Raw genomic sequence first — 13,100 nt, 5'->3', positions numbered from 1 at the left:
GTGGGAAAGTTGGTGTCAGCTGTCGGTAGGAGGCCTCAGTTCCTTTCCATGTGAGTATCTCCCAGAGTTACTTAGAATCTTCATAAAATAGTGATTTGTTCCTCAAAAGCAAGTTTCCCAAGAGACTAAAGCGGAAGACATACTTTATGACCTACACGCAGTAGGTTCATACTATCACTTCGGGAGAATTCTAAAGATCTCACAAGTCAGTCTTTATTAAATGTGGAGGGGAAGAACACAAGAGAATGAATATCACAAGGCCAGAAAAGTTACTGAGAGTAAATCTTAAATATTCCCACCTCCCATACATGCACAAAAAGTAATTATGTAGTTTAAGAGGTGTTAACTAAATTATTAACAAAATTATTGTGACAATCATTTTGCAATATATGGTGGTGGTTTAGTTGCTAAGTCATGTCCAACTCTTGTAACCCCATGGACTCTAGCCTGCCAGGCTCCTCTGCCTGTGGGATTCTCCAGACAAGAATACTAGAGTGGATTGCCATTTCCTTCTCCAGGGGATCTTCACAACTCAGGAATCGAACCCGGGTTTCCTGCATTGCAGGCAGATTCTTTAACAACTGAGCTATGAGGGAAGCCCTTGCAATATATAGGCATACCAAATTATCAAGTTATATCCCTTAAGCTTGCACAGTATTACATGTCAATCAGCTCTCAATAAAACTGGGAAATTTTTTTTTTCTGAAAAAATATTCCCTTGTATAGAATTACTATATTTTATCCATATATCAATTGATGGACACTTGGGGTGTTTAAATATCTTTTGGTTGCAACATTTTTAAAATAACAAATAAATAAATATCAAAAGGAGAGGATTATTGGGTACCATCTTGGAGCCTAGCTACCAAAGTTGTTGGACTATATTGAAAACAAATATTTCCCTCTCACCTCAGTCTATGACATAATAATCTGGAAAATAATATGTACATACAATTGAATGGGACTAAAGAATAAAGAATATTGAGAGTTAATGAAAGTGTCTTGAATTTTCTTGGCAAGTTACTATTGCTCCAGGATTCCTTGAAGTTCTGTCTTGATTACACCTTGAAAGATGGCTCTGTCCTCATTTTCTATCAGATTATTTATAAGCAAAAATGGATTCCATCTATTCTACATTTCATTCTTTAAGTGAACCATGTTCTCTAAGTTTGTGGTTGAAGAATCAAAAACTAAAACAAAACAAAAAAGACTTTTCCTAGACTGATAGGATGAAAGTTACATGCAAAATGGAATATAGTAGAAGATACTTAGGAATTCAAAGTTTATCAATATCTCAGTGAGGGCATGCATGCTAAGTCGCTTCAGTCATGTCCAACTCTTTGCGACCCTATGGACTATAGCCAGCCAGGCTCCTCTGTCCATAGGATTCTCCAGGCAAGAATACTGGAGTGGGTTGCCATGCACTGCTCCAGGGGATCTACCTAACCCAGGGATTGAACCCATGTCTCTTACCTCTCTTGCATTGGCAGGTGGGTTCTTTACCACTAATGCCACCTGGGAAGCTCTATTAACATCTCAGTGTCCTCAAGCAAATTAAGCCTAATAGTCCTTTCTTACAGGAGACTCTGTGCTTGTGTGTTTAAGGAGAAAAAAAACAAGTATAAATCAAGGTCAGTTAAAAAGATTTCTGTAAATTTTTCTGGAAGAGGCTTTATAGTATTTTCTCATTTAGATCATTTGCTTAAATATTCTGAAGTAAGTAAAGAACTAAGGACCATTTGGTTGCAGAACATTTAGACTGTTCCAACTAATGCAATGTTTCTTTTTTTTTTTTTTAATATGGAACACTTCATGAATTTTTGTGTCATCATTGAGCACGAAAATCATTGAGCATCATTCAGGCCATGCTAATCTTCTCTGTATTGTTTCCATTTTAGTATATATACCGCCAAAGCGAGCATCATCTACCTATTTACCTGAATTCCACAGATTTCATGTCAGCTAAATGAACTTGAAATTTAGTTTGTCTTGGAGAAGCACTTTCTGTGGCAGGGCTATGTCATTTCATCTTAAGCCTGCACATCCCCATGCGAGTTCAACAAGCAGACTGAGAAGTGTTATTTCTGTTCAGCCTTGTTTGCCCAGGCCACAGCATCATGTTTGTTTCCAAAGGTGTTCAGATTCTGTAAAACCAAGTGTTAGAAAAACTTCAAAAAGAATGAAATCCTCACAAGATCAGACGGACTAAAGCATTCCGGATAGCAACTATATAGAACTCACAGCAGTAATTCACTTGAATTTGAAAAACGTATTCCATAGCTCTCACTGTCAAATAACAGGGAGAGCTATGGAATAAAATCACTGATGCAATGAAGAGAGTTGAAGAGATCAAACAGAAATGCCAAGCTAAATTTATAATGAACAAGTTGAAGAAAAATAAAAAACTACGTAAAGTTCAGAACATTAAAGCAGTCAAGCCAAGCATCCATCTTATCTGGGCCCTTCTTTCAGGTGAAGGAAAGTAGCAGGAAGACAAAAAGGTACAGAATTTACAACAGGATGTTGACATGGAAGATGTTTCTTAAAACTCTTACTGCTTGAAACCATTTCTTTAAGTGAATCTGGAAATCTCCTATGGAGGCATAGAACTTCTAAATTATTGATTTTTTTCACATAAGATCACTCAGAAATGGATGAAAGTACTTCTCTCCTACATCGTTATCTGTGGGACAGCGGGTAGTATGGATGCATCTCAATATTAAACCTTCACTGAGAGATACACTTCTGTAATTCATGAAAATTATGTGTGTAAATACAGAAGTGAACTGTGGACACAAAATGGCCATGCCATTTGGTTGATGGCAGTAGACAGCATTTATGTAGTTCAGTCCAGTTCAGTCGCTCAGTCGTGTCCGACTCTGCGACCCCATGGCCTGCAGCACGCCAGGCCTCCCTGTCCATCACCAACTCCCGGAGCTTACCCAAGCTCATATCCATTGAGTCAGTGATGCCATCCAGTCATCTCATCCTCTGTCGTCCCCTTCTCCTCCTGCCCTCAATCTTTCCCAGTATCAGGGTCTATTTTCAATGAGTCAGTTCTTCGCATCAGGTGGCCAAAGTATTGAAGCTTCATCTTCAACATCACTCCTTGCAATGAATATTCAGGACTGATTTCCTTTAGGATTGACTGGTTGGATCTCCTTGCAGTTCAAGGGACTCTCAAGCATCTTCTCCAACACCACAGTTCAAAAGCATCAATTCTTTGACGCTTAGCCTTCTTTATGGTCCAACTCCTACATCCATACATGACTACTGGAAAAACCATAGCTTTGACTAGATGGACCTTTGTTGGCAAAGTAATGTCTCTGCTTTTTAATATGCTGTCTAGGTTGGTCATAGCTTTTCTTTCAAAGAGGAAGCATCTTTTAATTTCATGACTGCAGTCATCATCAGCAGTGATTTTGGAACCCCCAAAATAAAGTCTGTCACTGATTCCATTGTTTCCCATCTATTTGCCTTGATGTGATGGGACCTGATGCCATGATTTTAGTTTTTTGAATGTTGAGTTTTAAGCCAATTTTTTCACTCTCCTCTTTCACTTTCATCAAGAAGGTCTTTAGTTCCCCTTCACTTTCTGCCATAAGGGTGATATCATCTGCATATTTGAGGTTATCGACATTTCTCCTGGCAATATTGATTCCAACTTGTGCTTCATCCAGCCCGGCATTTCACATGATGTACTCTGCATATAAGTTAAATATGCAAGGTGACAATGTACAGCCTTGATGTACTCCTTTCCCAATTTGGAACCAGTCTCTTTTTCCATGTCCAGTTCTAACTGTTGCTTCCTGACCTGCATACAGATTTCTCAGGAGGCAGGTAAGATGGTCTGGTATTCCCATTTCGAAGAATTTTCCACAGTTTATTGTGGTCCACACAGCCAAAGGCTTTAGCATAGTCAATGAAGGAGACATTTTTCTGGAATTCTCTTGCTTTTTCTATGATCCAACAGATGTTGGCAATTTGATATCCAATTCCTCTGCCTTTCCTAAATCCAGCTTGAACATCTGGAAGTTCACAGTTCACATACTGTTGAAGCCTGGCTTGGAGAATTTGGGGCATTACCTTGCTAGTGTGTGAGATGAGTCCAATTGTGTGGTAGTTTGAACATTCTTTAGCATTGTCTTTCTTTGGGATTGGAATGAAAACTGACCTTTTCCAGTCCTGTGGCCTCTGCTGAGTTTTCCTAATTTGCTGGCATATTGAATGCAGCACTTTCACAGCATCATCATTTAGGATTTGAAATAGCTCAACTGGAATTCCATCACCTCCATGAGCTTTGTTCATAGTGATGCTTTCTAAGGCCCACTTGACTTCACATTCCAGGATGTCTGACTCTAGGTGAGTGATGATCACACCATCGTGGTTATCTGGGTCATTAAGATCTTTTTTGTATAGTTCTTCTGTGTATTCTTGCCATCTCTTCTTAATATCTTCTGCTTCTGTTAGGTCCATACCGTTTCTGTCTTTTATTGTGCCCATCTTTGAATGAAATGTTCCCTTGGTATGTCTAATTTTCTTGAAGAGATCTCTAGTCTTTCCCCATCCATTGATTTCCTGTTTCTTTGCATTGATCACTTAGTAAGGCTTTCTTATCTCACCTTGCTATTCTTTGGAACTCTGCATTTAGATGGATATATCTTTCCTTTTCTTCTTTGCCTTTCGCTTCTCTTCTTTTCTCAGCTATTTGTATGGCCTCCTCAGACAACCATTTTGCCTTTTTGCATTTCTTTTTCTTGGGGATGATTTTGATCACAGCCTCCTGTACAATGTTATAAACCTCCATCCATAGTTCTTCAGGCACTCTGTCTATCAGATCTAATTCCTTGAATCTATTTCTCACTTCCACTGTATAATTGTAAGGGATTTGATTTAGGTCATACCTGAATGGTCTAGTGGTTTTTCCTATTTTCTTCAACTTAAGTCTGAATTTGGCAATAAGGAGTTCATGATCTGAGCCACAGTCAGTTCCCAATCTTGTTTTTGCTGACAGTATAGAGCTTCTCCATCATCAGCTGCAAAGAACATAATCAGTCTGATTTCGATATTGACCACCTGGTGATGTCCATGTGTAGAGTCATCTCTCGTGTTGTTGGAAGAGGGTGGTTGCAATTTATGTAGTAACTAATGACAAATTCATGACAAGCAATATATAAAATAAAATTTTCTTTGCAGTAAAATATTCCCTTAATGTTCTAGAAAGGATAAATCAAGGAACTAGCAATCTGTATGATAACTACCCTCAGGCGGTATCTCTTCTTTTGATTTTAGTATTTCCAATTTTGGTTTATTAGCATCTTAGAAGAACATAATGGTTTGATATATTGAGGCCTAATTATGTTGGACTGTTTTGATCTGGCTTGAGTATTAATATTATGGTAGGCATTTGTGAATATTGGGGATCAGTTGAATAGTCTGTTCCTGAAATAGCACTATATAATTTCCACTTTGGGAAATACTTAATTCTTTTAAAAAAAATATATTTCATTTATTTTATTTGGTTGTATTGAGTCCTGGTTACAGCATGTGGGATCTAGTTCCCTGACCAGGGATCAAACCCAGGCCCCCTCCATTGGGAGCATAGAGTCTTAGCCACTGGTCCACACAGGAAATCCTGGGAATACTTAATTCTTAGTTGAGACTCCTAGTAGAATAAGCTTTATTTTCCCAGGACTCCAGTACCTATTTAAATTTTTTTTTTTAATTTTTAAAACCTGGTCATTGTTTTTGAATTGCATATATAGGCAATACATTATAGATTATTTTCACATAAAATTGTTTCTAAAGTGAAAAAAAGGAAAACAATTTAGTCTTTCTTAGCTACAAAACAAGAAACGCTGGGCTGGAAGAAGCACAAGCTGGAATGCAGAGTTCCAAAGAATAGCAAGAAGAGATAAGAAGGCCTTCTTCAGCTATCAATGCAAAGAAATAGAGGAAAATAACAGAATGGGAAAGACTAGAGATCTCTTCCAGAAAATCAGAGATACCAAAGGAACATTTCATGCAAAGATGAGCTCGATAAAGAACAGAAATGGTATGGACCTAACAGAAGCACAAGATATTAAGAAGAGATGGCAAGAATACACAAAAAAAACTGTACAAAAAAGATCTTCATGACCCAGATAATCACAATGGTGTGATCAGAGCCAGACATCCTGGAATGTGAAGTCAAGTGGGCCTTAGAAAGCATCACTACGAACAAAGCTAGTGGAGGTGATGGAATTCCCGTTGAGCTATTCCAAATCCTGGAAGATGAGGCTGTGAAAGTGCTGCACTCAATATGCCAGCACATTTGGAAAACTCAGCAGTGGCCACAGGACTGGAAAAGGTCAGTTTTCATTCCAATCCCAAAGAAAGGCAATGCCAAAGAATGCTCAAACTACCACACAATTGCACTCATCTCACATGCTAGTAAAGTCATGCTCAAAATTCTCCAAGCCAGGCTTCAGCAATATGTGAACCGTGAACTTTCTGATGTTCAAGCTGGTTTTAGAAAAGGCAGAGGAACCAGAGATCAAATTGCCAACATCCTCTGGATCATGGAAAAAGCAAGAGAGTTCCAGAAAAACATCTATTTCTGCTTTATTGACTATGCCAAAGCCTTTGATTCTGTGGATCACAATAAACTGTGGAAAATTCTGAAAGAGATGGGAATACCAGACCTCCTGATCTGCCTCTTGAGAAATTTGTATGTAGGTCAGGAAGCAACAGTTAGAACTGGACATGGAACAACAGACTGGTTCCAAATAGGAAAAGGAGTTCGTCAAGGCTGTATATTGTCACCCTGTTTATTTAACTTCTATGCAGAGTACATCATGAAAAACGCTGGACTTGAAGAAACACAAGCTGGAATCAAGATTGCCGGGAGAAATATCAATAACCTCAGATATGCAGATGACACCACCCTTATGGCAGAAAGTAAAGAGGATCTAAAAAGCCGCTTGATGAAAGTGAAAGTGAAAGTGGAGGGTAAAAAAGTTGGCTTAAAGCTCAACATTCAGAAAACGAAGATCATGGCATCCGGTCCCATCACTTCATGGGAAATAGATGGGGAAACAGTGGAAACAGTGTCAGACTTTATTTTGGGGGGCTCCAAAATCACTGCAGATGGTGACTGCAGCCATGAAATTAAAGGACGCTTACTCTTTGAAAGGAAAGTTATGACCAACCTAGATAGCATATTCAAAAGCAGGGACATTACTTTGCCAACAAAGGTTCGTCTAGTCAAGGCTATGGTTTTTCCTGTGGTCATGTATGGATGTGAGAGTTGGACTGTGAAGAAGGCTGAGTGCCGAAGAATTGATGCTTTTGAAGTGTGGTGTTGGAGAAGACTCTTGAGAGTCCCTTGGACTGCAAGGAGATCCAACCAGTCCATTCTGAAGGAGATCAGCCCTGGGATTCCTTTGGAGGGAATGATGCTGAAGCTGAAACTCCAGTACTTTGGCCACCTCATGCGAAGAGTTGACTCATTGGAAAAGACTCTGATGCTGGGAGGGATTGGGGGCAAGAGGAGAAGGGGACAACAGAGGATGAGATGGCTGGATGGCATCACTGACTCGATGGACGTGAGTCTGAGTGAACTCCGGGAGTTGGTAATGGACAGGGAGGCCTGGCGTGCTGCGATTCATGGGGTCGCAAAGAGTCGGACACGACTGAGCGACTAATCTGATCTGAAAGATTCTGTACTCAGAGATGGATGCAACAGTCAGATGTAATTTTGAATGTGGATGCTTTTGAGGTTGTATATGGCTTAGCTGCATTGTATTATATAGGGAATTGGGGGAAAGTATGTGTGAGAAGAAAGAGCACGTGTGTGTGCCTACCATGTAAGTGTGTTCGATCATCAAGCACACCGTGAGAAATAGCTGTGGTATTACACGTCTAGCAGTTCTCCCTTCTTTTGGAAACTAACTCCTCCCTTCTCACCATTCATGGGAGACATCATGGCAAAGACCATATTTTTACCTAACTACATCCCTCCTGGCCACAGTAAATTGGTCTGAGGAGGGCACTTGATTCTAGTCAAGCCAATTAACCTCCTTCTCCGGGATTCTTCAGGCTTAAATCGGTAACATTTGTCCTTCTCCAGGGTGGAAGTTGTACACTGAAAAAATTAGGACCTGCTGGTCACATTTCTTGCTATGTAGAGAAAGCCAGTTTCCAATGAGGAAAAAAATGAAACCAATGTGCTAAAGATAAAATAAAACAAAGAAAAACAAACAAACAAAATCCCTAAAAAACAGAGACAAAATAGGACAAGAGTCCTGCACCCCACCTGTATTCCTAACTCACCTCAAATCAACAGATTTGAATGAGCCCAAAATATTTTTCCCATTGTGCCTAATATGGTTTGAATTGAGGTTTTTTTAAACCAAAAGAATCCTCATTAATGTAGTATATCAATGTCAATTTTATGTGCCAATTTGACTGGCTATGGAGTGCCCAGATTAAATATTATATCTGGATGAGTGGATAGGATTTTCTGGATGAGATTAGCACTTGAATCAGTGGACTCAGCAAAGTAGCTTGCCCTTCTCAAGTGGGTGGGCATCATCCAACCTGTTGAAGACCTGAATAGAACAAAAATTTGAAGAAGGAGGAATTCCTCCCTTTTTGCTTTGTACTTGCTTCAACTGAGACATCTCCTCTTGTCTTCTCTGTTGTTCAGGCTGCGATTTAAACCATTGGTTCCCCTGGTTCTCAGGCCTTTGGACTCACACTGAATTGCATCACCATCATCAGTTTTCCTGGGTCTGCAGCTTGTAGACAGCAGATTATGGGACTTCTCAGCCTCCATAATTGCATGAGCCAATTTGTTACACCCACACACACATATATATATAATTAACAATATGTTATACAGATATATACATGTATCCAAAGAACCCTAACTAATACAAGTAAGACATATAATAGCATAGATGGATCCATGCTACCACTTGGCCATACTTCAGTAATGAAAAGTGCGTTCCTTAAGTTTCAAATCTTGCTGACAAAAACTCTACCTAAGTGGTAGGATGTTTCTTCCTTCTTTGTATCCATCAAGATTCTTTTTCTTTCCAGCCACTTGGGATGTGGGATCTTAGTTCCCTGACCAGGGATGGAACCTTTGCCCCCACAGTGGAAGCACAGAGTCTTAACCACTAGATTACCAGAGAAGTCCCTCCGTCAAGATTCTTAATTTCAACCAACAAAAACTAGTTCTGGATGTTTTAGGCAGAAAGAAATTTATTAAAAGGATATTAAGTTGCTCACAGAATCAGTGGGAGAACTGAAGAGAAGACTCACGTTCTGGGTCACACAATGGAAGCTAAAGTCAAGTTACAGAATTGGTCTGGTGACAAGGACACGAGTGCCATGGCTGCAGAATGCTTGACATGAAGCCTGTATTGATGATTCAACCAGCATTGAGTATTAGACTGATCACCACCCCTGCAGCCACTGCTTTTCCAGCAAGTGATCTTCCTGAAACCATTTTTTTCTAGCTATCTTTGAGGCTGGTGTGCCAAACTGGCAGAGCCTGGTCCATGTACTGATGTTCTGGCTGCAAGGAATGTGGGAAAGAAAGTTCCTAGCACTTCGGCTTTTATAGAGGATGATAAGCCCTATAGGTTAGATTCATAACCTGAGGGAATTTCACAAATGCAGGACAAGGGGCCACGATGCTGAGGGACAAGAAGAAATGTTGTATCTACTACGCACTTAACATTCAAGAGCGGCCCTGCTTGGGACATCAGCTCAGGACTGGACCAGTATACTTCACAGAGCCTACTGCAAATAAGACTCACAAATTGTAGTAATCTATACTTAAGGCTGGGCTTCCCAGGTGGTGCTAGGGGTAAAGAACCCACCCTCCAATGCAGGAGACATAAGAGACAGGAGTTTGATCCCTGGGTGGGTAAGATCCACTGGAGGAGGACACAACAACCCTTCTCCAGTACTCTTGTTTGGAGAATCCCATGGACAGAGGAGCCTGGCAAGCTATAGTCCAGAGGGTCACAAAGAACTGGACACACACGAAGCAACTTAGCATGTGTGCATGCTTACTCGGAGCTGGTTATTGAATGAGGATTGATGCAAGTCAGGCACAACTTTCACCAGGAAAACTATTATCTCTGCCACATTAGACAAGTGGGGAAATAGGAAGTTGTCCTAACTATTGGTTCTGAGAACACAACACCTTAGCCAAGATCTAGGGAAGGGGAAGCCACAGCCAGAGCAATGACTTCCTAAATCATCACATGTTGCTTCACTTCTCCGTCACTTAACTCAGTTCCAAATTCAACAAAAGCTCCTTACACATGTATTGGGGAATTTAAAACACATCCAGGTACAAGAAGGTCTAGGAAATGTAGTCTTAGGTTTCTAGGCTTTGCAGTATAGGGAGGCAGGATAGGAGGGGATTGGCAATAGCTGTCTACCCCACCTGCCTGAGATACTACTCATTCTACCTTTTTTCAATCTCTGAATGCTATTTTTTTTTAAATCAATTTTACAAAAAGATGCTCAATATTGCTAACTAATAGAGAAATGCAAATCAAAATTACAATGAGGAATCATCTCACACCAGGATGGCCATCATTAACAAGTCTACAAGTAACAAATGCTGGAGGGGTGTGGAGAAAAACACCCACACTGCTGGTGGGGATGTAAACTGGTGCAACCATTGTGGAAAACAGTATGGATGTTCCTCAAAAAAACTAAAAACAGTGTTACTATATGATCCAGCAGTCCCACTCCTGGGCATATACCCAGACAAAGCTATATATAATTTGAAAAGATATAAGCACCTTCATGTTCACAGTAGCACTACTTACAATAGCCAAATCATAGAAGCAACCTAGGTGTCCATCAGCAGGTGAACGGATAAAGAAGATGTGGTGCACATATATATATAAATATATATATATATATACACATACATGTACATATAATGGACTACTATTCAGCCATAAAAAAGAACAAAATAATGCCATTTGCAGCAACATGGACACAACTGAGATTATCAAACTAAGTGAAGTAAGCCACATAGAGAAAGATTAATATCATCTGATATCCCTTCTATATGGAATCTAAGAAAAATGAAACAAGTAAACTTATTACAAAAGAGAAACAGAATCACAGACATAGAAAACAAATTTATTATTACAAAGGGAATAGGTAGTGGTGGGGAAGGGGACACAATAAGGAGCTTGAGATTAACATGTGCATACTATTGTATATAAAGTAAGCAAACAATAAGGACGTACTGTGCAGCACAGGGAACTATATTCAGTACCTTGTTATTAAGAATGTATAATGGAAAAGAATCTGAAAAATAATATATATATATATTTATATATACCTTGCTGTAAACCTGAAACTAACACATTGTAAATTAACTGTACTTCAATTAAAAAATATAAAATTATTTTAATAGGCAATACATCCCCAAGAAAAAGCAATCAAAAAGGCAAAATGGTTGTCTGAGGAGGCCTTACAAATAGCTGAGAAAAGAAGAGAAGCTAAAGGCAAAGAAGAAAAGGAATGATGTACCCATGTTCCAAAGAATAGCAAGGAGAGATAAGAAAGTCCTCCTCAGTGATCAATGCAAAGAAATAGAGAAATCAATAGAATGGGTAAGACTGGAGATCTCTTCAAGAAAATTAGAGATACCAAGGGAATATTTTATGCAAAGATGGGGACAATAAAGGACAGAAATTGTATGGCTCTAAGTTACTCCTTGGAAGGAAAGTTATGAACAGCCTAGATAGCATATTTAAAAGCAGAGACATTTCTTTGCCAACAAAGGTCTGTCTAGTCAAGGCTATGGTTTTTCCAGTGGTCATGTATGGATGTGAGAGTTGGACTGTGAAGAAAGCTGAGCGCCGAAGAATTGATGCTTTTGAACTGTGGTATTGGAGAAGACTCTTGAGAGTCCCTTGGACTGCAAGGAGATCCAACCGGTCCATTCTAAAGGAGATCAGTCCTGGGTGTTCTTTGGAAGGACTGATGCTAAAGCTGAAACTCCAGTACTTTGGCCACTTCATGTGAAGAGTTGACTCATTGGAAAAGACCCTGATGCTGGGAGGGATTGGGGGCAGGAGGAGAAGGGGATGACAGAGGATGAGATGGCTGGATGGCATCACCAACTCGATGGACATGAGTTTGAGTAAACTCCAGGAGTTGGTGATGGACAGGGAAGCCTGGCGTGCTGTGATTCATGGGGTTGCAAAGAATCGGACACAACTGAGCGACTGAACTGAACTGAACTGAACAGAAGCAGAAGATACTAAGAAGAGATGGCAAGAATACACAGAAGAACTGTACAAAAAAGATCTTCATGACCCAGATAACCACAATGGTGTGATCACTCACCTAGAGTCAGACATCCTGGAATGTGAAGTCAAGTGGGCCTTAGGAAGCATCACTATGAACAAAGCTAGTGGAGGTGATGGAATTCCAGTTGAGCTATTTCAAATCCTAAAAGATGATGCTGTGAAAGTGCTACACTCAATATGCCAGCAAATTAGGAAAACTCAGCAGTGGCCACAGGACTGGAAAAGGTCAGTTTTCATTCCAATCCCAAAGAAAGGCAATGCCAAAGAATGCTCAAACTATTGCACAATTGTACTCATCTCACACGCTAGCAAAGTAATGCCCAAATTCCCCAAACCAGGCTTCAATAGTACGTGAACCGTGAACTTCCAGATGTTCAAGCTGGATTTAGAAAGGGCAGAAGAACCAGAGATCAAATTGCCAACATCTGCTGGATCATTGAAAAGGCTAGAGAGTTCCAGAAAAACATCTACTTGTGCTTTATTGACTATGCTAAAGCCTTTGACTGTGTGGATCCAAATTGGAAAAGGAATATGTCTAGGCTGTATATTGTCACCCTGATTATTTAACTTATATGCAGAGTACATCATGCAAAATTCTGGGCTGGATGAAGCACAAGTGGGAATCAAGATTGCCAGGAGAAATACCAGTAACCTCAGATACGCAGATGACATCACCCTTAGGGCAGAAAGTGAGGAAGAACTAAAGAGCCTCTTGAGGAAAGTGAAAGAGGACAGTGAAAAAGTTGGCTTAAAACTCAA

The 13,100-nt window shown here is 39.9% G+C and overlaps 1 pseudogene; it reads right to left on the bottom strand.

The window, feature by feature from the left end:
* Positions 1-1,794: 1,794 nt before the first annotated feature.
* On the bottom strand, positions 1,795-1,922 carry LOC112585840 (annotated as a pseudogene).
* Between the last annotated feature and the right edge of the window lie 11,178 nt (positions 1,923-13,100).

This window comes from Bubalus bubalis, chromosome 6 (genome assembly GCF_019923935.1).
Source record: "Bubalus bubalis isolate 160015118507 breed Murrah chromosome 6, NDDB_SH_1, whole genome shotgun sequence".
NCBI lineage: Eukaryota > Metazoa > Chordata > Mammalia > Artiodactyla > Bovidae > Bubalus > Bubalus bubalis.
This window is presented reverse-complemented; position numbering and strand designations above follow the sequence as displayed.